The sequence below is a fragment of the Triticum urartu genome, chromosome 2, assembly GCF_003073215.2.
Source record: "Triticum urartu cultivar G1812 chromosome 2, Tu2.1, whole genome shotgun sequence".
In the NCBI taxonomy this organism is placed as follows: Eukaryota; Viridiplantae; Streptophyta; class Magnoliopsida; order Poales; family Poaceae; genus Triticum; species Triticum urartu.
Window position 1 is genome coordinate 185425876 of NC_053023.1, and position 27127 is coordinate 185453002.

Sequence of the window (27127 nt, forward strand, 5' to 3'; positions counted from 1 at the left end):
TGGGCATCAAAGATCGCCATTATGATAATAAAGCACAAGCAGACAGCAGATTACATACACTGGTCATCAAAGATCGCCACCAGTGCAAATAAACATGCTGACAAAATAATATACAAAACTGAAAACACTTCAATAGAGTTTAAGAAAGGTTAGCCCTGCTGGGGAGCTGCAGCGCAAGCAGCTGAGCAAGATGATGAGACTGCGCTTGTTCAACACTTATATCTTCCTCACTCTGAAAGATAAACAAGTAGACAGATGACAGGTTTTGCACATAAAAGTATCAGTGCTGACAATTCATCATATTTCTTACTGACGAATAAAATAACACAGTTTAAAATTACATTAACACAATATGGTATTGTTCAGGTCAAAACATGGCAGAAAATGACATTGTGAAGGAGTTGACAGCTTCACGACACTACTGGATTACAGATCAAGAACTCATTTATACCTACTATTAAAGGGAATAGATATTTTTGGTTTGGTTTCGCTTTATTTCATCCCGTTATGAGGCTTTTGTCCGGTTGAGCAAATCGAACATACAAACAGACGTACGCTCAAAACTAACAAGAGCCGGCCGGCCGGCCCATATCTCTATTTTTAAATTGCCAAACAAACGAAGCTGCCGGCCCGTATAGATGAAGGAAGGACCCACTGCGTACGGAGGCAGCGCCGCTGGCTGGCTTCCTTACATGAGTCCAAATCCTGGTCCTATTCCTATTCCTATTCCTACTCCTATTTAGATTCCTACAGGAGTCCGAAACCTACTTAGAGGCGGGCATCGTTGGTGCTACAAATACATCCTATCTCCAGTGATTTTTCATGTGACACAATCCCAGTTTTTGGTTCAATTAACTTGTCAGTTTCACGCGTCGTCACCTTCGGTTCAATTAAGCTCAGCTTTACAATTAACCTGCCAGTTTCACAGGTTGTCACCTTCGTTTCAATTAAGCTCTTTGACAAGTCAGCTTTACATCAGGTATTTTTGTTAACTGTTTCCATATACGACATCCTTCAACATGTCTATGAACACTCGTACCTGTAATGAAAAAATTACATTTATAATCAGCGATTTGGATTATCCAAACAAGTAGTATATCAAAGTTTACTTTGAGCAAGAAATTTACAACATTTTATATGCGACACATTGAATCATATTTAAACACCATTATTGACAAGGAAAAAATAGATGCAATGATTCGACTAGAATTTAAGTGTTCTGGTGGCACTAACCTCATCTACTTTCAGTCTGGCTTGACTTAGGCTCGACATTGCCGTGCCGCAAGCTTCCACTCTCGCCTCTGCTGTCTTCGCTGGAACTCGTCTGCCCGTGCTCCTCCTGAGGTATTTACTGTATTTTGAAAAGATCAATACAAATGTGTAAGCAATGTGTGAGTACATATAAGAGGTAGTGCGTGCGTGCATACAAAGAGATATTACAATTTAAGTTGTTCAAATTATTTAAAACAACAAGTGACGAGTCGATATGCTGATATACAAAGACTCATAGACATGTTAATCTATGTACCATTTAGATGTGGCTCGGAACATACACTAAAAATTGATAAGTCAGTAAAAGAAAAAAAAATCATGATGCATATCATCGTTGATCAGCAGTAATTTTAGCTTATTTAACAATCAATGCAAACAAGGGAATAATGTACGCTTCTGGAACAAATCAATGAGAATTCAGCATTTTCGCGTATCTAATTTGTTATGCACACCATAAGCAAGTTGATTTGGAGATCAATCGTTTGAGCAAAAAGATAGAATCAAAAGTTCCCCTGGGAAGCACCACATGTATGAGCTTAGCATATAGAAGGCCAATAGATTTTAATTTTGAAAATAGGCAAAAACAATAATAATAATAGGACTAATAAAAAATAGCAATGTGTGTATCGATTATATACAACAGCAGTTCCTGTTACATATCGAGTTGCATGAGTTGAACCCATGCATAGTGTATCAATGGCTGCACCAGGGCCATTTAGTTGAAAAACAGTTGAAAAATAGAGAAATACTCATAGGTCTTAGCATTATATAAATCCTACCAGCTAGAATGACTTAGATGTATCCTCTGTTTTCATTTCACTTGGTAAGATAAGTGTTGTTTGAAGAGTAAATACTATATCAGCACAAATGTCTATTCCCCACAAGAAACTTATATCCTCTGTTTTCATTTCACTTGGTAAGACGAGTGTTGTTTGAAGAGTAAATACTGTATCAGCAAATGTCCATGCTAACCAAGTTCCCATCTTTAATAAATAATATTTGTTTACACTTTCCAAAACTCTCATGCAGGCAGGCAGGCATTTTTGACAATATCAAAGAATGGATGCTAAGGAGCAACGAAGGAAGAGAGAAAGAGAGCGCTATGCAGAGATGACCGACGAAAAAAACAGGAAAAACTCAAAAAACGCCGCGAAGCCTATCAACATCAGAAAGAAAAAAAAGCAGAGCTCTATGCACAGATGACCGATGAAGCACAGATGAACGATGAAGCACAAATGGCCGATGAAAAAAAGCAGCAAAAACTCGAAAAACGCCATGAAGCCTATCAACAAAAGAAAGAAAAAAGAGCAGAGCTCAATGTACAGATGACCGATGGAGAAAAGCAGGAAAAACTCAAAAGACGCCATGAAACCTATCAACAAAAGAAAGAGAAGATATGTGCACAGCATAGGCAGATATATGCAAATATGCAGTCAGAACAAAAGAAAGCTAGAATAGAACATATAAATGAATTGAAGCGCAGCACAGCAAACAAAGACTCAATTGCGATGCAAAACCCTGCATATAGCTCAACTGAACAAGAAGTTAGTATTTCTACCCCTTCTGTAAATCACAGAAAGCATGTCATGCGAGGAGAAAGACAAACATTGCTGCACCGCCGTAACAAACAATTCACGACAAGACGGAGGAAAAATGTTACAGTATCATCAAAAGAAGATGCATCCATGACGGAAATCGGCAACAATGACATAGAGCCTCTACATCAACCACAAGTAATGATTTACGGTAAAAATCTAAATTTGATACAATACTAGCATTCAAAGTAAATATACATGTGTTTGTACAACTAACCATATTTTGTGGACAGACATCCCCTCATCAATGTTTCCAAGCATGAAAGAAGCAGATACCCCAACAAAGACATTATACAATGGCGATCACAATAAGGTGGCTTCATGGCCAGACATCCCCTCTTCAATGTCTCCTACAATCAAAGACGTAGATGCACAAATAGAATCATTCTACAATGATGTTCGCGGTATGATAATCAATTGGATATACTTTTATACAATACAAAAACTATATGCATATCTATATAAATAAAAAATTCTACACAACAAATAATAAAGTCATGTGTGAGAAAGACACAGCCATCAAAGAAGCAGACGCACCAACACAATCAATCCACAATGAGGATCATGGTAAGGTTATCAATTTCATATATATTGTTATGCAGTACAGAGAAATATAATATATATATAAGATTACAACACAGGTAATGACGAAATCATATTTTAAGAAGATACAAACGAGGACGAACACATGTTCTCTGGTCAAGGTATGCCCAATACAATTTAAATAGATTCGAATCATTATATTTCTCCTTTACTAAAAAATTTATGCTACAAACCATACTAGAATGGGGCAGAGAAGTGGAAATTGAAATCAAAGAAGACGAAGAAATTCACAAGTCTGATCCATATGATTTTGTCTACAGTAACATACCAAAAAACACACATGTGCTCAAACTGGAAGAGAATTGCAGATTATGTCATGCAAAAAAATTCAAGTATGAAACTAAGGGGTTATGCTGCAGAAAAGGACAGATAAGACTGGCCAATCCAGATACACCACCTGAACTCATGAGACTTTGGACAAGCAACGACTCTGATGCAAGACATTTTCGGCAAAATATAAGATTTTTCAATGGACACTTCTCATTTACTACTCTATATTGTCACCTTGACAGAGACACAACTGACATGCGAACAGCTGGTATTTACACCTTTCGAGCTCATGGTCAGATCTATCACAACATACATTCATTTGGTAATAGTCACTCAGATCCAAAGCATTTGGAGCTATACTTCTACGACGATGATCCAAGCTTAGAGCATCGATATCGTCGTTGTCGCGAGGAAATGTATGAGCAAGACAAGCATGTGATTGGAATAATAACCACATCCTACGCGGTAACCCGTACTCTCAACAGTTTAGGAGTTTGGGACAAGCCCAAAACCTTGAGGACTACAGAGTCATCTTGAACCTTGACCAAAGATTGGACCAGAGAACATACAACGCACCAATCAATTCAGAGGTAGCTGCAGTGTGGATTGAAGGAAATGAAAGAAGAGATACTTTATGACAGGAGTGTAATACTACATGGGAACAACAACGAAAAAGAGCACATTTGATCATATTACGGGTGCTATGATCCGTTGTCGTATCCTCTATTCTTTCCAAGAGCTGAACTGGGTTGGCATAGGAAAATCCCAAAGAAGAATACACAAGAGGAAGACATTGGTGCTGATAATATCAATAATGACGAGGACCCAGGTAAAAAATTCATATACTATTATATTCAAAATTCAATTTTCATATATGGTACAGTACAAACTTATGCAACTAACTTTTTATGTTGCAATTTTTGCATAGATTCGGTCAACGGCTTGTGGGTAACCATGAAAGAATACTACTGCTATAAATTCCATACATGACCAAGCATATTCAACCCAATATTGCATGGCGGACGGCTTTTGATGAAGACCGAACCTCGTGGTGAGATCCGATCTGTTGTTGCGGCCTGATCTTTCACGACACTCCTTGTTACCTTCACTAAATTGAAATATTTTAGGCTCATGTATATCTATGATTTGATGCGGTACAACATTATGTGTGGTCGTATCATCCTCTCTTCCTTGCATCAAAACCGTCCTCGGATTTGGGTTGACCTCTTGAGCAATATTTTCTTCACTCGATTGAATAACAACCACAGAAATTTCAGCAACTTGGGCCTTCTTCTTTTCTTCTTCTTCCTACTCTTTTATCCTCTCAAGATGTTCTTTCCTCCAAGAAATAAAACGCTCCTCACCCATTGGCACGAGGCTGCACTTCTTACCCCTCTTGACGGTATATTTGTGTGTTTTGCAATCGTACGCGACATCATGCTCTCTGTACCACGGCTCTCCCAATAACAAGTGACATGAAATCATCGGTGCCGGAATCACGTCGCACAAAACCTCGCAAAAATAATTTTCCAACAAAAACGGTACCTTTGTTTGTTGCGTGACAGTGAGCTCTTCATGACCCCAACGGAAACAGTATGGTTGTGGACGTGGTGTCATTGGTAGATTCAGTTTCTCCACCATCTCGATGCTTGCGGCGTTGATCAAATTCATGTGATCGACCGTCATAGCACATGATCTCTCTCTCACCACCACACGGGTGTGAAATATCCCGGCCCAACGGCCTTCCTCCTCCAACTGAAATCCATAGCTTAACTTACTGAATGATAATGCGCTCGTCATCTTCTCCATAGTGTCGTGAACAACCTTGCTCTGAATACCACCTGATGAAGACTGAACCTCGTGGTGAGATCCGATCTGTTGTTGCGGCCTGATCTTTCACGACACTCCTTGTTACCTTCACTAAATTGAAATATTTTAGGCTCATGTATATCTGTGATTTGATGCGGTACAACATTATGTGTGGTCGTATCAGCTTTTCCAGCAATTTGTTGTAGATACATACATCAAGATTGAAAGCTCCAGACTGGATTACATGTGGCATCATCAAAAGAAAATAAGGGCAGATCTATACCAAGGCCTTCTAGACAGCATTCAAACCGGAGAACAGAATGGAGATGCAGTCGGAAAATGGAGAGTACTTGCCTCATCATTTATTGGAGGGCCACGAGATAAGCTTCGTCGGTATCCAGATGCGATGGCTTTAGTTAGAAAATATGGAAAGCTAGACGTATTCCTAACAATGACCTGCAACCCCAACCGGGAAGAGATCACACGTGAACTAGAGTTTGGACAAACACCACAAGATCGCCCAGACATTGTCGTTCGTGTTTTCAGGGCGAAGCTAGAAGAAATGAAGAAGCAACTATTTGAGAAGGCCATTCTTGGAAAGGTTACGGCATATACATATGTCGTAGAGTTCCAAAAGAGGGGATTACCCCATGCTCACTTTTTGCTCATCATGACCGAAAAATACAAGTACACATGTCCAGAACAGTATGACAGAATCATCTCCGCTGAGCTCCCTAACAAGCACAAGTACCCAGAGATATATAAAATGGTAATCAAACATATGATGCATGGTCCTTGCGGTGCATTGAATAAATTTTTCCCCTGCACAAAGAATCGTCCGTCATGCAAGAACAATTATCCAAGGCCATTTAACAAAACTACGATTCAAGGCAAGGACTCATACCCAGTATATAGGAGACGCAATGACGGCAGGACCGAAACGGTAAGAAATTGCAAACTAGATAACAGATGGGTGGTTCCTTACAACCCCTATCTGTTAAGGATGTTCAACTACCACATAAATGTTGAGATATGCTCAAGCATTAAAGCTGTTAAGTACCTCTTCAAGTACATCTACAAGGGACATGATCGAGCATCTGTATCTGTAACCGACAAAGTAGATGAAGTCGAAATTGACGAGATTAAAACAGTACAGAGACGCACGGTGGGTGACTCCTCCGGAAGCAATGTGGAGAATATATGGCTTTGAACTAAGCAAAATGCACCCACCAGTCTTGCAACTGCAGCTACATCTCCCAAATATGCACATGGTTTCATATCATGGCACAGAAACAATAAAGAATGTTCTCGACCGTGATGGCACGGACAGATCAATGTTGACTGCGTACTTTGAAGCAAACAATTTACATGAGAAAGCACGAGGCATACTATACAGAGATTTTCTGGAATATTATACTTGGCAAAGACAAGAGAAGTTTTGGCAAGAGAGGAAGCAAGCCGCTGTGTTCCAGGTTGGCAGGATCGTCTCAGCACACCCGGCTGAAGGAGAACGATACTATCTACGAGTCCTCCTCAACCACGTGACAGGCGCCACCAGCTACGAAGACCTACGAACAGTCAATGGACAAGTAATGCCAACCTTCCATGAAGTTGCAGAAAAACAGGGGCTCATTGAGGCAGACAACACATTAGACGAATGCATGGCAGAAGCAAAGTTGTTTCGAATGCCATCATCTCTACGAAGGCTATTCGTGACAATCCTAGTTTTTTGCGAGCCCAGCGACGTCCGTGGTCTATGGAACAAACACCTCGAGGCAATGTCAGAGGACTATAGAAGAAACTGCAAATGCAAGCACACGGTCGAACAAACGGTGCTGAGAAATCTTAGGGACATGTTGCACTCAATGGGAGAAGATATAGAATCTTTTCCTCTTCCAGAGATCGACACACAGCATGAGATGACAAACGGTGTGCCTAGGGAAATCATTGAGGAGACCTCCACACGAGGTGGACCCTGAGGACACATTGTTGCATAAAAACCTAAATACCGAGCAAAGGATGGCCTATGACGAAATCCTAGCCATAGTTGACTGCCAAAGAGGAGGTATATTCTTTGTCGATGGGCCGGGAGGCACAGGAAAAACTTTTCTTTACAGGGCGCTCTTGGCCACAGTACGCGGACAAGGCAAGATTGCAATGGCGACAGCCACTTCCGGTGTTGCTGCTTCCATAATGCCTGGAGGGAGGACCGCACACTCAAGGTTCAAAATTCCACTAAAAATAGATGATGGTGCTATTTGTAGCTTCACAAAACAAAGTGGGACAGCCAAGCTACTCCAAGCAGCATCACTAATAATCTGGGATGAAGCATCTATGACTAAGAGGCAAACAGTGGAGGCGCTAGACAAAAGCATGAGGGACATAATGGACAGACCAGATCTTCCTTTTGGTGGAAAAACGGTCGTATTTGGGGGAGATTTTAGACAAGTGCTCCCTGTTGTCCGAAAGGGGACAAGGGCCCAGATAGTAGATGCATCGCTACTGTAACACCCTCGATGCGACTATAGGTCCCACGTGTCGAGGCACGACTTAGAGACATAATCGCATTGAAGGCATATGTCGCAAGTTAGGCAATCTTCACAACATCCCATGTAATATGAATAATAAAGGGGAGAACATAGTTGGCTTACACTCGCCACGTCAATCAAGAACATAAATAACATTACATCATCCATACACTCATGGCCCGATTATGGCACCAAAATAAAAGAGAACCCAACATGCGACACGGTCCCAATCACCCCCAACTGGGCACCACTACTGATCATCGGGAAAGGAAACATAGTATCGTTGAGAGTCTTCGTCGAACTCCCACTTGAGCTCATACGCGTCACCTGGAGCGGAATCATCAGACCCTGCATCTGGTGTAATAGTAATCTGTGAGCCAGGGGACTCAGCAATCTCGCACCCTCGTGATCAAGACTATTTAAGCTTATAGGTAGGGCAAGGTAAAATATGAGTGGAGCTGCAGCAAGCGACTAGCAAGTATGGTGGCTAACTTATTCGCAAAGGAGAGCGAGAAGAGGAGGCAAAGCACGAGCGAGAAACTAGAGAACAACCTGCGCAAACATTACTCCAACACCGTGTCCACTTCCCGGACTCCGCCGAGAAGAGGCCATCACGGTAACACACCCAGTTAATTCATTTTAATTAAGTTAAGGTTCAAGTTATCTACAACCGGACATTAACAAATTCCCATCTGCCCATAACCGCGGGCACGGCTTTCGAAAGTTCAATCCCTGCAGGGGAGTCCCAACTTAGCCCATGACAAGCTCTCACGGTCAACGAAGAAATAGACCTCCACCCGAGACGTTCCGATCAGACTCGGTATCCCGGTACAACAAGACACTTCGACAGGTTAAAACAAGACCAGCAACACCGCCCGAATGTGCCGACAAATCCCGATAGGAGCTGCACATATCTCTTTCTCAAGGCACACTCAGATTGTCTAAACTTCTGGTAGGCCAGCCCAGAGTTGCCCCTGGTAGCCACCGGCGGCTGACGGTTTGGACCAACACTCAGAGGAGCACTGGCCCGGGGGGGTTAAAATAAGATGACCCTTGAGTCTGCAGAACCCAAGGGAAAGAAAAGGCTAGGTGGCAAATGGTAAAACCAAGGTTGGGCATTGCTGGAAAAGCTTTAATCAAGGCGAAATATCAAGGGGTTCCCATTATAACCCAACCGTGTAAGGAACGCAAAATCCGGGAACATAACACCGATATGACGGAAACTAGGGCGGCAAGAGTGGAACAAAACACTAGGCGAGAGGCCGAGCCTTCCACCCTTTACCAAGTATATAGATGCATTAAGATAACATAGCAATATAATGATATCCCAACAATTAAGTAAAAGATGTTCCAACAAGGAACGGCCTCCAATCTTCACCTGCAACTAGCAACGCTATAAGAGAGGCTGAGCAAAGCGGTAACATAGCCAATCAACGGTTTGCTAGGACAATGGTGGGTTAGAGGTTTGACATGGCAATTTGGGAGGCTTTCAAGCAAGTGGTAGGCATCGTAGCAAATGGCATAGCAAAAGAGCGAGCGAACTAGCATAGCAAAGATAGTAGTGATTTCGAGAGTATGATCATCTTGCCTGCACAGTTGTCAGAGTTGACTGGATCCTCAAAAGCAAACTCAACAGGCTCCTCGGTAGCGAACTCGTCTCCCGGCTCTACCCAAACAAGACAAACAAGCAACAAGGACACAATCAACCACGTGCAAGGATCAAGCGATATGATGCAATGATGATATGCTATGCGGGATGCGATGCGGGATGCAAAATGCAAGATATGACAGGAAATGCATGAACCTGGCCTCAACTTGGAAATCCAAGGGTGCCACTGGAAAGATGAGATGAAATCGCTTGAAAACGATATAAAGAACGCCGGAATCGGAGTTACGGTTTGGAAATGGCAAACGATTGAAGAATGACACCGGACTGCGATTTACAACAAGTAGGCCTCTAAATGCAACGAAATGAACATGTTACAGCCACCAAACATGACAACAAAATACATGGCAGGGATGCACACAAGATGCTTAACAAAAGTCTAGCACTGAACTACGGCCAATTCATCCATTAGGAGGTTCAAACAAGTATGGCAAAAACGCAAATGGAAAACAGATCTCAGACTTAGTGAAATTAACACTTGTCTGGAATTTCAGATCATATAGCCCACTTCGGAGCAACAAAACAACATGCTACAGGGCCTGAACATGACAAGGAAAGACATGGAATGGAGCTACTCAACAAGCTTAACAAAAATCCCTTAGTGACCTTGAGCGAAAAGGGATCACAAAATATACTAACAAGCACACGAACATAGCAAAAACATAATCAGTTTCAGACTTAGTGAAAAACTGGGACATGCTGAAACATAACTCACGAAGGTATGTTTACGAGCTCGATGCACTCACTACGGTGCAAGTCATGGCAAGACAAGTATACACCCATAAAGAAGGCACAAAATACAAGCTAGACATGGCAAGAACAATGGCATAGCATGCACGGATCAACTACAATAACATCGGCAAAATCGCAAACAAGTTGACGATCTGCCCAGATTCACAACGAAGCAAAAGTAAAGCTCGATTGACTCAAGCTAGGGTGCTCCATAATTGCAAACAAAGACATGGATGGATAGAGAACTACAATATTAACAAAACTCCCTTACTGATCATCCTCAAAAGAGGCACGGATCACTAGGAAACAACACGAACATAAGGCATCGTGAGATAAACAATCCCAAGACTTAGTGAAATCACTAAGTCCCTGAAAACAGAATTACCGGGTGCCTCAATTTGCAAGCTTGCACAAGTCACCATACACATCCTAAAAATACATGGGTTGCACCTCTGGATAGATGACAAAACCCTTAACAAAACATATGAAGGACTCATGGGCATATCATGCACACAATAATCATGGCAAAAATGACAAAAGTCTAAGATGAACTAGCAGATCTGACAATTAACTCACGAAGCCCTCTTCTAACAGCATTTCGGGCACCAAGATGAACTCAAATGAAAATGATGCAATGGAATGAAATGATGTACTCTCCGAGATGAACATTTTGATATGCTATATGCATGAATCGGAGCTACGGATGCAAAGTTACGGGGCCCCGAACAGAGTAACTTGGACTAAATCCTGGGGACTTAGGAAAAAAATCAACCTCCGGATCTGGATCTAGGGTTTACTGTAGCTCCGGATCGGGCACTGTTCACGGGAGGCGGGTCCGAGGTCGCCGGCGTCGGGGTCTCGCCGGAGAGGAGGGAGGCCGGCCGGAGCGGTCGGGGCCGGGGCGGAGGCGGCGGGGCAGCGACCGGCGCGCGGCAGCGGGCGGCGGCACGGCGTGGAGGCGGCGACGCGAGGCGTTGGCGGCGGCGCGGGGCGATGGCGGCGGCGCAGCGTGGAGGCGGCGGCGCAGTGTGGAGGCGGCGGCACGGGGCGATGGGCCTCGGGGGCCGGCTCCGGGCTCCCCGGGCCGCGCGGCGGCGGGCGAGTGGCGCGGCGCCACGTGGCAGCGGCGGGGCTGGGCGGACGCTGTCCGGCCTCGTCCGGACACGTCCGGCGGCGGCGCGTGGATGAAACTAGGGTTTAGGGAGGAGGGGAGACCCGTGAATTTGGAATGGGGGTGTATATATAGGCATAGAGGGAGCTAGGAGAGTCCAAATGAGGTGCGGTTTTCGGCCACGCGATCGTGATCGAACGCTCTAGGACATGGAGCAGAGTTTGGTGAGTTTTGGGCCAAATTGGAGGGGTGTTGGGCTGCAACACTCACGAGGCCTTTTCGGTCCCTCGGTTAACCGTTGGAGTATCAAACGAAGTCCAAATGGTACGAAACTTGACAGGCGGTCTACCAGTAGTAAACCAAGGCCGCTTGGCAAGTCTCGGTCCAATCCGGAAATGTTTAATCCCCACACACGAAAGAAAGCTAGAAATGACCACCGGAGGAGAACGAAGCGCCGGAATGCAAAACGGACAACGGGGAAAATGCTCGAATGCATGAGACAAACACGTATGCAAATGCAATGCATATGATGACATGACATGAGACGCATGACAACGATAACAACACACGGAGACGAAGACCCGAACCCGAGAAAATAAATATAACTTAACGCCGGAAACGGCAAGAGTTGGAGTACAAATAGGGAAAGTTACATCCGGGGTGTTACAACACTCCACCACTACGAAGGATCTCGTCCCGAGATCTAGGACTGAAAGAACGCCGGGTACTCGGAACGGAGGTGATCCTCGCGTTCCCAGGTAGCTTCATGGTCGGAATGGTGTGACCACTTGACTTTGAGAAATTTGATTGATTTGTTGCGAGTCTTGCGTTCAGTCTCCTCAAGAATAGCAACTGGGTGCTCACGATAAGAGAGATCCTCTTGGAGCTCAATGTCCTCGAAGTTGATGGTGCGGTCAGGAGTCTTGAAGCACTTTCGAAGCTGAGAGACATGGAATACGTCATGAACATTTGCAAAGTTTGAAGGAAGCTCGAGTTGATAGGCGAGGTCGCCTCTCTTGCTGACAATCTTGAAAGGTCCCACGTATCTAGGGGCAAGCTTCCCTTTGATACCGAAGCGACGAGTACCTTTCATAGGAGAGACCCGGAGGTAAACATGATCTCCGATCGTGAAAGCCAAATCGCGGTGCTTACTATCATAGTAGCTCTTCTGACGGGATTGGGCTGCTTTGAGGTTATCTCGAATGACTTTGCACATTTCTTCTGCTTCTGTGATTAAGTCATTACCCAAAAGCTGACGTTCACCGGTTTCAGACTAGTTGAGAGGGGTACGGCACTTCCTGCCATACAGATTTTCAAAAGGGGCCTTGCCCGAACTTGCTTGAAAACTGTTGTTGTAGGAGAATTCAGTATAAGGAAGGCAATCCTCCCACTTCATGCCGAAGGAGATCACACAAGCCCTGAGCATATCTTCAAGAATCTGGTTGACATGCTCGACTTGACCGCTTGTTTGAGGATGGAAAGCTGTGCTGAAGCGGATGTTCGTGCCCATGGCCTTCTGGAAAGAATCCCAAAACTTCGAGGTAAAGATGCTGCCACGGTCTGAAGAGATCACTTGAGGAATACCGTGCAGAGAGACAATACAGGAGGTATAGAGTTCCGCCAATTGAGCTGCAGTGATCGACTCTTTGATAGGCAGAAAGTGAGCCACTTTGGTGAGTTTGTCGATGACAACGAATATAGCATCATTGCCACGCTTGGACTTAGGAAACCCAGTCACGAAGTCCATTTCAATGTGGTTAAACTTCCATTCTGGAATGGCAAGAGATTGGAGGAGACCTGCTGGCCTTTGGTGTTCTGCCTTCACTCTTCTGCAGACATCACATTCATTCACGAATTGAGCGATCTCGCGCTTCATTCGATTCCACCAATAAGCTTGCTTAAGGTCCTGATACATCTTCGTGCTCCTAGGGTGGATGGAGAGGAGAGAATTGTGAGCCTCGTTCATGATCACCTTACGAAGTTCATCTTTGGGCACAACAATACGATCCTCGAAGAAGAGAGTGTCCTTGTCATCAAGGCGGTAGCACTTGTACTTGGACTGACTCTTGGCAATCCCAATCTTCACCTTCTTCACCATAGCATCAAGAAGCTGGGCTTGGCGAATCTGGTCTTCTAAGTTAGGAGAGACTAGAAGGTTGGCGAGGAATCCTTGAGGAACAACTTGCAGATTAAGTTTGCGGAAAGCTTCACAAAGCTCGGGTTGATAGGGCTTGAGAATCAGACTGTTGCAGTAAGCCTTTCTGCTCAAAGCGTCAACAATCACATTGGCCTTGCCTGGAGTATACTCGATACTCGGATTATACTCTTGAATCATTTCGACCCATCGAGTTTGCCTGAGGTTGAGATTAGGCTGAGTGAAGATGTACTTGAGACTCTTGTGATCAGTGAAAATGTCCACTTTTCTTCCCAATAAAAGATGTCTCCAAGTCAAAAGAGCATGCACAACTGCCGCCAACTCGAGATCATGAGTGGGGTAGTTCTTCTCATTAGGCTTCAACTGGCGAGATGTATAAGCAACAACTTTCTTCTCTTGCATCAATACTGCGCCAAGACCTTGGAGAGAGGCATCACAAAAGACCTCGTATGGTTTGGATTCATCAGGCGGAGTCAGAACTGGAGCAGTGATCAATTTCTCTTTCAAAGTGTTGAAAGCAATATCACACTCCGGAGACCAAACGTACTTGACGTGCTTCTGAAGAAGATTTGAGAGAGGCTTCGCGATCTTAGAAAAGTTTTCAACGAATCTTCAGCAATAGCTTGCGAGACCGAGAAAACTGCGGAGTTGCTTCACGTTCTGAGGAGGTTCCCAATTCACAATTGCAGACACCTTCTCAGGATTCACGGCAATACCCTTGGCAGAGATGATATGACCAAGATAAAGAACCTCATCAAGCCAGAATTCACACTTGGAGAACTTGGCGTAGAACTAATGTTCCCTGAGCTTATCAAGAACCAAACGCAAATGCTTGGCATGATCTTCCTTGTTCTTCGAGAAAACCAGAATGTCGTCGAGATAGACCAAAACGAAGTCATTGGTGTAGGCGTTGAAGATGAAGTTCATCATGTGAGAGAACGTCGGAGGAGCGTTGGCGAGGCCAAAAGACATGACAGTGTATTCATATGAACCAAAGCTTGTTCTGAATGCTGTCTTGGGAATATCTTCTTCACGAATGCGAATCTGGTGATAACCCATACGGAGATCAAGCTTGAAGAATACTTGAGCACCTTTGAGTTGTTCGAACAGCTCATTGATGTTGGGAAGTGGGTATTTGTTCTTGATGGTCTTCTTATTCACTGGACGGTAGTCAACACAAAGTCGGTCCGTTTCATCCTTCTTCTTCACAAAAAGAACACCACAACCCCATGAAGAAGAATTAGGCCGGATGAGACCCATTCTTTCTTGCTCATCGAGTTGCTTCTTCAGCTCCTTCAACTCTTCAGGTCCGAGCTTGTAAGGACGTTTGCACACAGGTTCCGTACCAGGCTCAATATCAATAACGAATTCAACTGGCCGGTGCGGAGGCATTCCTGGAAGCTCTTCTGGAAAGACGTCTTGATATTCGCAAACGACTGAAATTTGCGAGATAGCATCCAATTCACCCTTCTCATTGAGAGCAAACAGGCGGATGGTATTATCCCGAACGGCAAAGACAATTACATCCTCAGACGAATGAGTCAATTGAATCTGCCTGGCTGCACAATCAAGCTGAGCCTTGTGCTTAGAAAGCCAATCCATTCCGAGAATAAGATCAATATCCGAGTTACCAAGGATCATTGGGGAAGCCAGAAACTTGAAATCACCCATCAAGATAGAAATATCCGGAACTTCGTAGTTAGCAAGCAAGCATCTACCCGGAGAGACGACTGCTAATGGCTTATGCATAACTTGAGAAAACCACCCATGCTTAGATGCAAAAGGTCTGGAAATGAAGCAATGCGATGCACCAGTGTCAAAAAGAACTTTTGCAGGAATATCGTTAACAGGAAGGTTACCCATAATCACATCTGACGAGTCCTCTGCCTGGGCTGCATTCACCATATTGACCTTGGCGTATTTGGGGTTATGCTTGACCACAGCTGTACTGCCGATCTGACAGGAGGAGGAGGAAGACGCCTCTGGTTGAGACACTTGTTGGCATAGTGACCCTTCTGTTGGCACTTGTTGCACGTGACCTCTGAAAGCGGGCGGTGATACGGAGCACTCGATCTTGGAGCTTGAGACGAAGTCTTGTTCTGAAAGCCAGGGTTGGGTGGTGGGAAGAACCACTGCCACCTTTACTCTTCTGCTGATACGGCTGACGGAACGGAGGAGGAGGAAGCCAAAACTTCTGTTGCTTGGCCACTTGAGTAGAGGAAGGAGTAACATCTCTGACTCGTTTCTTGGAAGCATCACACCTCGACTGAGCAGTCTCTTGCTTCAGTGCCATGTTGTAGAACTCATCGTATCTCAAGGGCTCGAAGAGAACAAGAGCGAGCTGAATATCTTCTCTGAGACCACCCCTGAACTGATATATCATGCTCTTCTCATCAGGCACGTCCTGCTTGGCAAAGCGGGCAAGCTTCTGGAATAACTTGTTGTAGTCATAGACAGACAAAGAGCCTTGCTTCAGATTGCGGAATTCCTCACGCTTGCTTTCAACCACGCTCTGGGAAATATGATGAGCTCGGAAATCTCGACGGAAATCATCCCAAGTGATAACACGTCCACTTCTGAAGTCCTTGTACTGCTGGAACCATTCTGCAACTTGATCTTTGAGTTGAAAGGAAGCAAACTTAACAAAGTCCTCAGGCCTGACGATACTGCACTCGAAATGCTTGCACAGATCCACAAGCCAATCGTCAGCATCGGTTGCCTCAACACAATTGCTGAAAGTCTTTGGCCCGTTAGCAAGGAACTGGTTGAGTGTAGCAAAGTGACTCTGATTGCTGCCTTGATTCCCATGACTGCCTTGATTGCGCTCTTGAAGAATTTGCATGATCAGCTGTGTGTTTGCATTGGTTGCGGCCATCACAGCTTGCCATGCCTCTGGAGGAGGTGGAGGCGGTGGCGGATCAGGATTCGGAGTCGTGCGCGTTGGAGGAGCCATCCTGAAGAGGTTGACCACTACTAGCACATTGATAGATAAATATTGAAGTTGAATCCGACGGAATGAAAATTGCAACATATAGTCTTCACATCCGAACAAAATGAACGAATGTATTCCTCTTGAAATGGTCACATATCCATAAATTGAGAAGCCACGTAGAGTTAAGGTAGATAAATAAATCAACAAGGTACGGATCAAGAACGAATAATCGGTAAGAAATCCCAATCTCAAACCAATATCCGTGGAAGAAGAACTAGAGCTACTAGAATTCCCACCTATGAAACTCCCGAACTTTTCCGGTTATGCAATCAGGTGTTGGGGATACAGGGGAAGCATAATATCTTACCCAAACTAGCAAATCCTACATCCAGCTGTATCCATCCTTCAACACATAACCAAGAAAACTTCGGAAACCATCTACCTTAACCTTCGAAAAGCATCCGTTATACAAGTTATGGCGATACTCCCGGACTCCCGCCCCAGTACTGGGTTGCGTCGAGGTTATCTCACCAACGAACTGCATAAAAGAGATTTTCGATGTCGGTGTGCTAAACTCAGGTATTCCAGAACTACAACGATAAAATTATGATGACAACACCTCAGAGCTCAACTCCCTGGGACACTTCCACTAAACCCCTGACAAGAGCACCAAGACAATGTTCTCATCATAAAACCATCGAAACGATTCCAAGATACCCGCGTGATCCTAAATTTTTTTTAATGAAATTTGAGAAGAGAAGAGTCAAAACTCTACGTCAGGATGCCTTACCAGAGCGATGAGGAGACTGGGAAGTAAAAAGAATTCCTAAACTCTCCGATATATAATTCCTAAATGATTCAAAACATTTTTCTAGACACAACTCGGCTGCTAAAAACGATCAAGCAATGGGGCTCCTAAGGTCGGGGAAGGCTCTGATTACCAACTTGTAACACCCTCGATGCGACTATAGCTCCCACGTGTCAAGGCACGACTTAGAGACATATGCCTTCAATGCGATTATGTCTCTAAGTTGTGCCTCGACACGTGGGAGCTATAGTCACATCGAGGGTGTTACAGCTACGCACGTCAGAGCTCTGGAATTGCATGCGTCAGTTGAAGCTTGTGCGCAACATGAGGGCTCAAAACGACCCTTGGTTCGCAGAATACCTACTACGCATTGGAAATGGAACTGAGAAGACAAATGATGATGGTGAAATACTTCTACCTAGAAGTATATGTGTGGCAAATAAGACGGATAATAATGGCTTGGATAGACTCATTGACAGTATCTACCAAACAGGCAATGCTTCCCTAATAAAGGATCCAAGGTACATCACATCAAGAGCAATTTTATCCACAAGGAACGACTGCGTGGACAAAATCAACTTAAAAATGATTGATCGCTTCCAGGGGAGGAGATGGTGTACCACAGCTTTGATTCCGTAGAAGACGACCCACATAACTACTATCCACCAGAATACTTAAACACCCTAACCCCAAATGGACTGCCTCCACATATGTTGAAGCTCAAAATAAATTGCCCAATCATACTACTCAGGAACATCGACCCTGCTAATGGACTCTGCAACGGTACGAGGTTGGTCGTGCATGGATTTCAAAAAAATGCAATTGACGCAGAGATTGTGGTGGGACAGCACTCTGGAATGCGAGTTTTCCTGCCTCGGATACCATTATGTCCCTCTGACGATGACATGTTCCCGTTCAGTTTCAAGAGGAAATAGTTCCCAATCAGGCTCAGTTTTGCAATGACAATAAACAAATCACAAGGACAGACAATACCAAATGTCGGCATCTACCTGCCTGAACCGGTTTCTTCACATGGTCAGTTATATGTCGCGCTTTCTAGAGCAACTGCGACATCAAACATAAAGGTTCTAACAGGTACACATGGTGAGAACAAGCAGAAGAATAAAAATACCACTACATGCGACACATACACAAAGGGGGAGAAGAATAGGAAGAGCACTACAAGCGAGACATATACGAAAAATATTGTATACACGAAAGTATTAACCAAATAGGTAATGCAACCTTTTAATTTCTTGTTCAAAATTTCAGTTTCTACTTGGTAGGATCATCATTTAAGAAAAACTTAAAAGTATATTTATATTTCACATTGCATTGCTTCTTTTCTAACCTTAAATATATTACTTGGATTCTACAGAAACATTAAAGCCAAGTGACAACTTCACAGTTGGAATTCAAAACTTGATCGTCTTGGAGGAGACTAACTCATTTGTGTATATACAAATCATTTATGGTATATTTCTCATGTATAATATCCTGAGCGAACAAATTATGTGTCCACTAACTCATTTATGGTTTTTCTATAGAAATAATTCTAAGTATATATACAAATTTAGCACCAAAATGTGTAACTAAGGGCAGAAAGAGACTTACAAGCCAAAATAAGAACATATTTGTCACCTTGGAAATGCTGCTGTTGCCCAGATTTTTCTAAACATCACATTCTCTACATACCCCGAAACCTGAAATATAAACGACCAATTATGGCTGTACAAGCTGTACCAAAATTTCTACTATGCAATCCTCAAAGAATTTCGACCGCAATTATATGTTTCTGCGTGAGATTAACTTCTCCCAAGTGAAGCTTACTCCAAGATTAGACAGTAGAAAAACAAAAACAGGATCACCCAAATTCTATTTTTTTCTCTTCGATTCTAAAATGACTCTAATGCTAACTTCATTATGCTGTCCTTTTTGACCAAAATATTGAGGATCCCCGCCAAATCATCATGCTGTCCTTTTCTCATGGATCAGTGGCAAAATCTATTAGAGATGTTCTCCCATCCTTTTTAGCCAAATCCAACATCACTAAAAAAGAGTCAAATTCAATCTAAATATACTTTCGAGTGTGTGCTCTCTCATTACAGGATGCAATGTACTCTTAAAATTTGTGCCCGACATACTTATCAGAATGCAAGTATCTATCTCAACATTTCTTTTGCTCAAAAATTCGCAAGATCATCCGAACAGTAAATGTGTTACTCACACGCATGCATGCACGCACACGCACACACACACACAAATGTCACTGACATGAGACACCAAGATAAAACTTGATCTCCAGATGCAGAAACTCTACCATGAAGCAATGTCATTCTGTCACAGAATCCCTTTCTTGCAAGTCATGCCCCAAGTTGCCATTTCTTATAGTAGCCTATTAAGAGCAAGGATCCTAAATTAATATCAATAAAAGTACCACTGTGTGTTCACCATCCAACAATGATATACTGTGTGGTAAACTCGAGTTCACAGTTGTCAATACCTGAATCCATCAAGTAACTGGAGTAGTCGAGCACGTAAGCGAGCTGCGAGCGCCTTCCCGGATTGAATGTGGGAGCCAAGCACGAGGCCGACTATCACAGGGGCACGAGACGCACAGAACCTCGGGCCGCTCCGAGATGCCTGCTTCCGCATCGTGTCCAGCACGCTCCTCTAGCTCGCATCTGGATCTGCGCTGGGACATGTGTACGACGACGGCAGAGTCGATCTAGGGAAGACCGACGGTGTTAGCGGCAAGGCGAGGTTATGGTGGGGAGAGGAGGCGGCGGCGCAAGGCCGTGGGAAGGGGGAGAGGATGGGCTGGGCGACGATGTGGCAGGAGAGGATGCGGCGTGCGACTGCGTGCCGGGGAGAGGAGGCAGTGGGGAGAGCAGTTGAGGCCTCGCGCCGGCGGCGGGGACGAAAGGAAAGGGCGGCCTGATGAGGTACTACATCCACAAGGAATGGAAGTGAGGGGCGGCCACCATGGAATGGGGGAGCGGTTGGACGGGATAAGAAGAAAAAAAATTAGACAAAGGAGATGAGAAGAACTTCTTTTTTTAAGTGAAAGAGGGAGCGTCATGCGTGTCTCTTGTTTCATTTTTACCGAATAACCAATCTCTACTTCTAATGGAGCAGTTGGTAGTCTTCGCCAGTCAATTTTCGTCCCACCTTCACTAGTTTTTTTTTTCCTAGACAAATTTCGTAGATTAACCAGCGAAAACCAGCGAACAAAAAATCGGACGACGCCCTAGCTCCCTCCGCCCGCGGGTCGCCCGCTCCCTCGCGCCCCTGTTGCTCCCTCCTCGATCCCGATCTGGATCGAGGGGACGAGGAGCTCCTGCCTCCCCGACGGCCGACCTCCTCCTCGCCCCGCCGCTGCGTCCGGCGCCGCCACGGCCTCTGGAGCCAGGCAAGCCATGGCCTGAGCTCGGCCTCGAGGTCCCCGCCGCCGTCTCCTGCAGCTTCTGCCCCGCCGCCTCATCGCCCGAGCTCGCCGTCGCACCAACCTCGGCGCCGCGCCGCCGCCGGCTCTGGTCGCCTCCACCTCCGCGCCGTGAGGAACCCGCCACACGCGTCAAGGCGAGGCGCCTCCTGGGCTCCGTCCGTTTCCAGAGCGAGCGCCCGCGAATACCTAGCTAGCCGCCGCCGTCGTGACCGTTCCAGCCACCGCCAAGGTAAGGTGCTTTCTCCATCTCAATTTCCTTCCTTCCCCATCAAGGTTAATTTGGATCCGTCCATGTCGCCGCGCCCGCCCAAACCGCAGGCCACACTTCCTCTTCCACCTCCGCGTACTCCTGGTTGCAGCCCCAGCTCTTCACGGGCAGGGAGAGAAGGGGGGCATGATCGGCGGGGCAGAGTTCTTTCGGAAGGACAGCGTGGTGGGCAACATGGACGGATACCTCAGCTACCTGTCCCTCGAGTATGACTTCGTCTCGGACACCAATCCTGCTTGGTAAGACTTCCCGGCTCTTTCCTCCCTTCTATCCGTTTAGAAACTGAGAAGGTTGTGATGCAAATTCGATTTGTTGCTACCTGTATTCAGACTGATCTGCTATGGGTGCGGTTCCTTGTGGCAGAGTTCTTTATATTCCAATTAATTTCAAAGCAGATGATAAACTGAGATCTACTTGTCAATTTATACTGTATCTCAGATCTCATTTGTGCCTTGAATATTAGCTTCTTCACGGCAAGTTCTTTATACTGTACCATAGCCAATCAAAATCTGCACCATATTAGTCTGATGCTTTCTTACCCGCTCATCCTGAATTAGTAGGCAGTTAGGCACTTTGCAATAGGATCAGCTTTGTTGTACAAACTCACTTGTATTTTCCATGTTATTTGCAGGGTATCTTCATTTTGGAAGCAGGAATCCTTTCCTCATAAGATGGATGAGCTGTAGGATTTGATTCTGTTCAGCTTGAATTAGTTTTTCATCATCATGTTCTTTGTATTAGGAATTCATGCCTTCCAGCTCTAATTTTTTCGCATTGTTGGTGTATGCTGGGAGTCACATTATTATGCTGCTAGCAAACAGTAGGATTGGAAGTCTTACTCTGTAGGTTAGTAATATCTTTTCCACTATACCGAGGTTCAGCAATTTAATTCGTATTAAGGTCACACAAGCAGTTTGGTTTTCAGATTTGTCTTGACAAACATATTTGGTTCAGCAATTTAATTCATATTAAAGTCACACAAGCAGTTTGGTTTTTGGATTTGTCTTGACAAACATATTTTGCAGATTATCCTCACATATGAAATTGATTTCTGCAAGTTCCTTTCACTTCTTATTTATTTCTTCACTTTGTTATGATGTACTGCTATTCGTTTTCATGATGATTCATGCGTTTTGTAGTTTTCACTGACAGAATCTTGTCTTGAAACAAGATTGGTTCCCATTGTTACAGTGAAGTAGCTACCAAGCAGCGAGGCCATCGAGTGACACGAGACCGCGGGACGGCGTGAGAAGAAGCAGGGGGGTGTCTGGCGGGATGGAGAAGACCACAGGGAAGTGTGGCGATGGAGTGCAATCCCGAAGAAGAAGAACATTGCAAAGAAAGACCCTGGCCAAGTGCCACCCAATTCTCTTTCACCGACCCATCTAATGGCCATCAATTCAATTGGTCCAAGCTGTTGTGTTGACCTTCCCATTGATCCACTACATCCTCGCTCAGCTGGTTCTGCTATGTTTCTTCTCCATGGCATTGCTGGTTGCCGGCGTGCCTGATATCGCGCCTTATGTGACGTGACATGATGCTCCTCTATGTGTTCTTCTCACCCCGGTTTCCATGAGGAGAGATGTTGTTCTGTGGTTCTGTAGTTCTACTCCATAGCAATGATGGAGTCGCCTCCATATGGATAGCAATTATCTCGGGATCATGGTGAGGTTACTAACTCGACCCTTTGTTTGGCTATGTTCGTGTGGATCTATTCATGTGCATCTGTAAACTTTATTTAGGTACAAGTATTGTTCTAGCGCTTGTGTTTATTATTTTTGTAAAAATAAGATTTATTGATCTCATTAAATTGAGGTTTTATGTTCACATGAAATTCTAACTGAATTTGCTATTCAGCTGACAATTCCAAAAAAAATTTGTATTGTATTTGCATGTAGAGAGCTGTCTACGCAACGGCCAGGGGGCATATGCTTCTCCTAGCACTAAGACCTCCATCCTATTTGAGCCAGAATGGCTTTGGTGCCCTCTCTCGCTCATGGTGAGGCCGTGCATGCTTGCCATGTTGTGGCTACGAAATCTCAGACTGAGTCGCTTCGGTCGGGCACTATTCAGGTACAACTCACTTTCCTCCACCATTGTTGGTTGCTGTGCATCACAGGCTTGACGAAATTTCATTGATGGTGTCGATCTTGCTCTTGCTAGACCCTCCTTGTTATAAATCATTATTGGATTCTAGCTAGGGCCTTAGGAATTGATAATTTCTTGATTGTCTCGCTGAAAATGTAGTTCTTACAAGATTCTCATTGCCACATTGTTATGGCAGCATGAGTGAAAATATGTTCCTTTTAAATGCTTAGATTCTATAGAGACCTCTGATGTATATCCTAAATTACTGTATTGTGTGCTTTTGTAAAATAAACTGTATTGATTCAATTTATATATTTAGTACAATGGTTTTTCTCACATCACAAATATCTAACAACAAGAGTGATTACTGAAAGCATAAAATATATTTCAATTTCTAGGCCGCTACATTATTTTGAAACATGAGCTTTTTTAAAACTGAGTGTTTGACGTAGCTTGTTGTTATTGTCAAAATGAAATAGCGAGTATATATTTGTTGCTTTTTGTTTAGGAAAGTGAAAAAAACAAGATGCCGTTTGTATGCCAGGAATGGCATATGTGAACGACTCAAGTGGTAGTTTTTAGGTTAGGGGCAAGGGGCATTTTTTATAAACTGCCATGGCAGTTCTTTAATTTAGTGCAATTTTTTGAGAAACAGCCATCCACAGGATCTTGATTGTGCGGTTCGGTGTGTGTTCACTGGGACCTCATCACCAGCGAACGTTCGCCGGGTATTGTTCAACATGGCTCTAATGATTCAATCAAATTTCATTGCAAAGTATACTGGACCAGGCTTTCCTTCTTTCTAATGCGGTGTTAGTTGGCATTAAGTTGTGAAATCCAAATCCATACATTTACAGTTCTTGTTGTTCTAATTACACAAGTATTTTCACTTTTTTTGTTAACTAATCTTCACACCGAACACCATCTCAGTAACCAGACCTGATATAGTACTTAGTTTTGGCATTAGACACAACAACTTTGACATTGATAATTTCCTCATATATTTAGTAGGACAATAAACTTGTCTAGCATTTCATTATGAGTTGCAGGCTCTGAAAATAAATGTATGTGCCCCCTAAATGATCAAACGTGTGGTTTTGGAATTATGCATGCTGACATGCATTGGCAATCATTATTCAACAGTATTCCTTTTCACTGAAATATAACCATGTAATGCTTACGATTTAATCTGGTTATCTAGACAACTAAATGGGTTAATGTTATGCTTAGTATCTTTTGGCATATGTAATGCATGGAAGGAAACCAGTGTCTTTTGATAGGGACTTCTGGAGGTAACACACCTCTGACTGTATGCACTGAATTTCAGATGCTCTGTTTAGAAGATGTCTTCTTCAGTAGTACTACATATTTTTATGATTTCCTGTAACTTGCTGATATGGCACTGGTTTGCCGCATGGTGTGCTACAACTACACTCCAGGGGAATATTTGTTCAGAATCTTCAGTCTTGTAATTTTCTCCTTGATGACAATGACCATGCTGTGCTGGGGGATTTGGGATTCCATCCTTGCTGTTTGGACTTCCGCTGCCAAATCCAGATCTTATCCAAAGACTTGGGACTCCAAATTACATGCCCCAGAACATTGGCGACCAAACATCAGAGGCCCAATTAGTTACGAGACTGACTCATTGGGGTTTCGCTTGGAGCATTCTTGAGATGTTCAGTGGCGTTCAAACTTGGTGTGCCAAATCACCAGATGAGATTTATTAGTCAGTTGTCCTGAAGAAAGAGAAACCGATGTTCCTGTACAATTTACCTACGGAGGTCGCTAATGTCCTCTGGCTGCTATGAGTATGAATTTCGGGATCACTCCTTGATGTTAGATATCTTACAGTCATTTGAAATGTAACATGCTAAAACTCTGTTTCTGCTTCTGCCTTGTTAACTTACATAATTTGGTTAAACTGCCATGGATGGGTGATTTTACCATATTTCATTTTCATATTTGCTTATATTATATTGTACAAACTACTAAGCATTATTGAAGTTTGTCACATGAAAGCATGGAACTGCTTTCTTAGCTGTGTCGTTTATAGTCATATATGGTCAATGCAGGTTTATTTTCCTCCAGAGTTTACTTTTACTATGTCCTGGTACTGGTTTTCTCTGCAGGTTTCTCTACATTAGCTTTGTGTATTCAAATTTTTTGTTCCTGACAAGAAGTGCATTGCACATGCACACTTATATGAACAAGCCTTACATGATTTGCTCTTTTACTGATGGACTGAGGAGGTCAGAGATGTATAACAGCCGTATTGATCCAAATGACAAGTACGGCAGTGCTAACCTGCTTACCTAGAATTTTACCACATCCTAAGACTTGCAAATCTGTATAATAGGAATGGCTAGCTGTTTTCTGGTCTACAACCGTGACATCTGGTGGCATCTCTCACCATGTCTGCACATAGTGTTTAGTCATGATTCTTGCATACTGTCGAGACTCGAGAAGGGCGTGACATTTTTTCCTGAACTGATTTCTAATTTTTTTTGCTTACTGGTTGAGCTCGGTTTCAACTCTTACCTGAGTAGTTGATAGGAAAGCCTGATGCAGGTGTATGGAAATTATGCAATTCCATAAGGTTTGGAGTTGTCCAGTATACTACTGAGGCCTACATATTTTGCTGATGCAGGTTGGAGGTGACACATGAACGCTGGCAACGCAAAATAGCAGATATAAAATAACTGCAGCTCGGGCCATGTAGTTCTACAACAACCAAGGAAGAAGTCCGTTTTTTAAGCCGACCTTGGCCAAGCATTTAAGCTTATATGGTTGCTCTCTATTTTTCAGAGGTGCGTGTACTGAGGACGCCCATGATTTAGGGCCAAAAATCTAGACAAAGTGACAAAACTTTGTACGAGACTTACTTGAAGCCAAGGAGGTCAGGAGAGGAGGACAACAAGGCTGGGGAGCGGAGGCGGAGACCGACGGGGAAGAGAATGATCAAGCATGTAAATCTAGAGCACAAGCTCGTGATTTATCAAGGGAGTGGCGCTGCCGCCGGATTAGAAAATCATATCTCACGTTAAGGTGTTTTTGTCTTTTGTTTCTGTACAAATTTGGTGCAGGCAAGTTTTTGATGATATATATAAGATGACTAGCATTATCTTTTTATTGAGTGCATGTTCTGGTAGCATTATCTACTTAGAAAAAATTGCTATATGCGTGTAGTGAATAATATCTGTAGGCGGTTTCCCACCTTGTCCCTTGCTAACTGTCATGCCAGTGTTGAAAACTGGCTCACTTAGAACGGGAGTCAACACAGGTACTATGGATTATGGTCACTTTTGTTAGTACTCTCAACAATGCTAGAAGCACTACTCCATGATTACAACAGTACATTTACTATGATATAAAGTAAGATTAAAATGTAGCTGACCAATGTAGGCTCAGGAAGAAGTTTTTATTATACTTGCTTAAATATCGTGTGAATGAAGCTAAAAACACCATTTTCTAATATTGTGTGAGAATTGCGTAAACACAACAACAAGGAACAATAGATATTAATTTGTAATAGAATTTTAATTGGATCATCGCTCTATATGTATACATTGTTAATTTATCTCTTTTATCAATTTTACAAGTGAATTGGACTTCAATAAATACCCCGATTGTGCCCGTGCTATCTTGTCTCTGCATGCAAAATTGGACATGCGTTGTGTTTACATAATTTTAGCAAAATATTTTCGTAACACGTGACAAAGCACCAACATTCCCGTACTATCTTATCTCTATATGTGAAAATTTACATCCATTATGTTTATACAACTCAACAAAAATATTTTAAAAACCCGTGGCAACGCACGGGCGTTCTACTAGTTTGG

At 43.6% G+C, this 27127-nt stretch overlaps 1 long non-coding RNA gene across 6 annotated transcripts; it reads left to right on the top strand.

The window, feature by feature from the left end:
• The first annotated feature begins 20707 nt into the window (after positions 1–20707).
• LOC125536662 lies at positions 20708–26417 on the top strand. 6 transcript variants are annotated; one of them, XR_007295150.1, is made up of 7 exons: positions 20709–21158; positions 21248–21436; positions 21829–22862; positions 23096–23270; positions 24725–25096; positions 25936–26029; positions 26094–26417. It is a non-coding gene; the product is annotated as an uncharacterized LOC125536662 (long non-coding RNA). The 6 variants fall into 6 exon arrangements; XR_007295151.1 differs by having other exon boundaries at positions 25936–26003; XR_007295152.1 differs by having other exon boundaries at positions 20710–21158; positions 21829–22043; positions 22369–22862; positions 25936–26417.
• Positions 26418–27127: the final 710 nt, after the last annotated feature.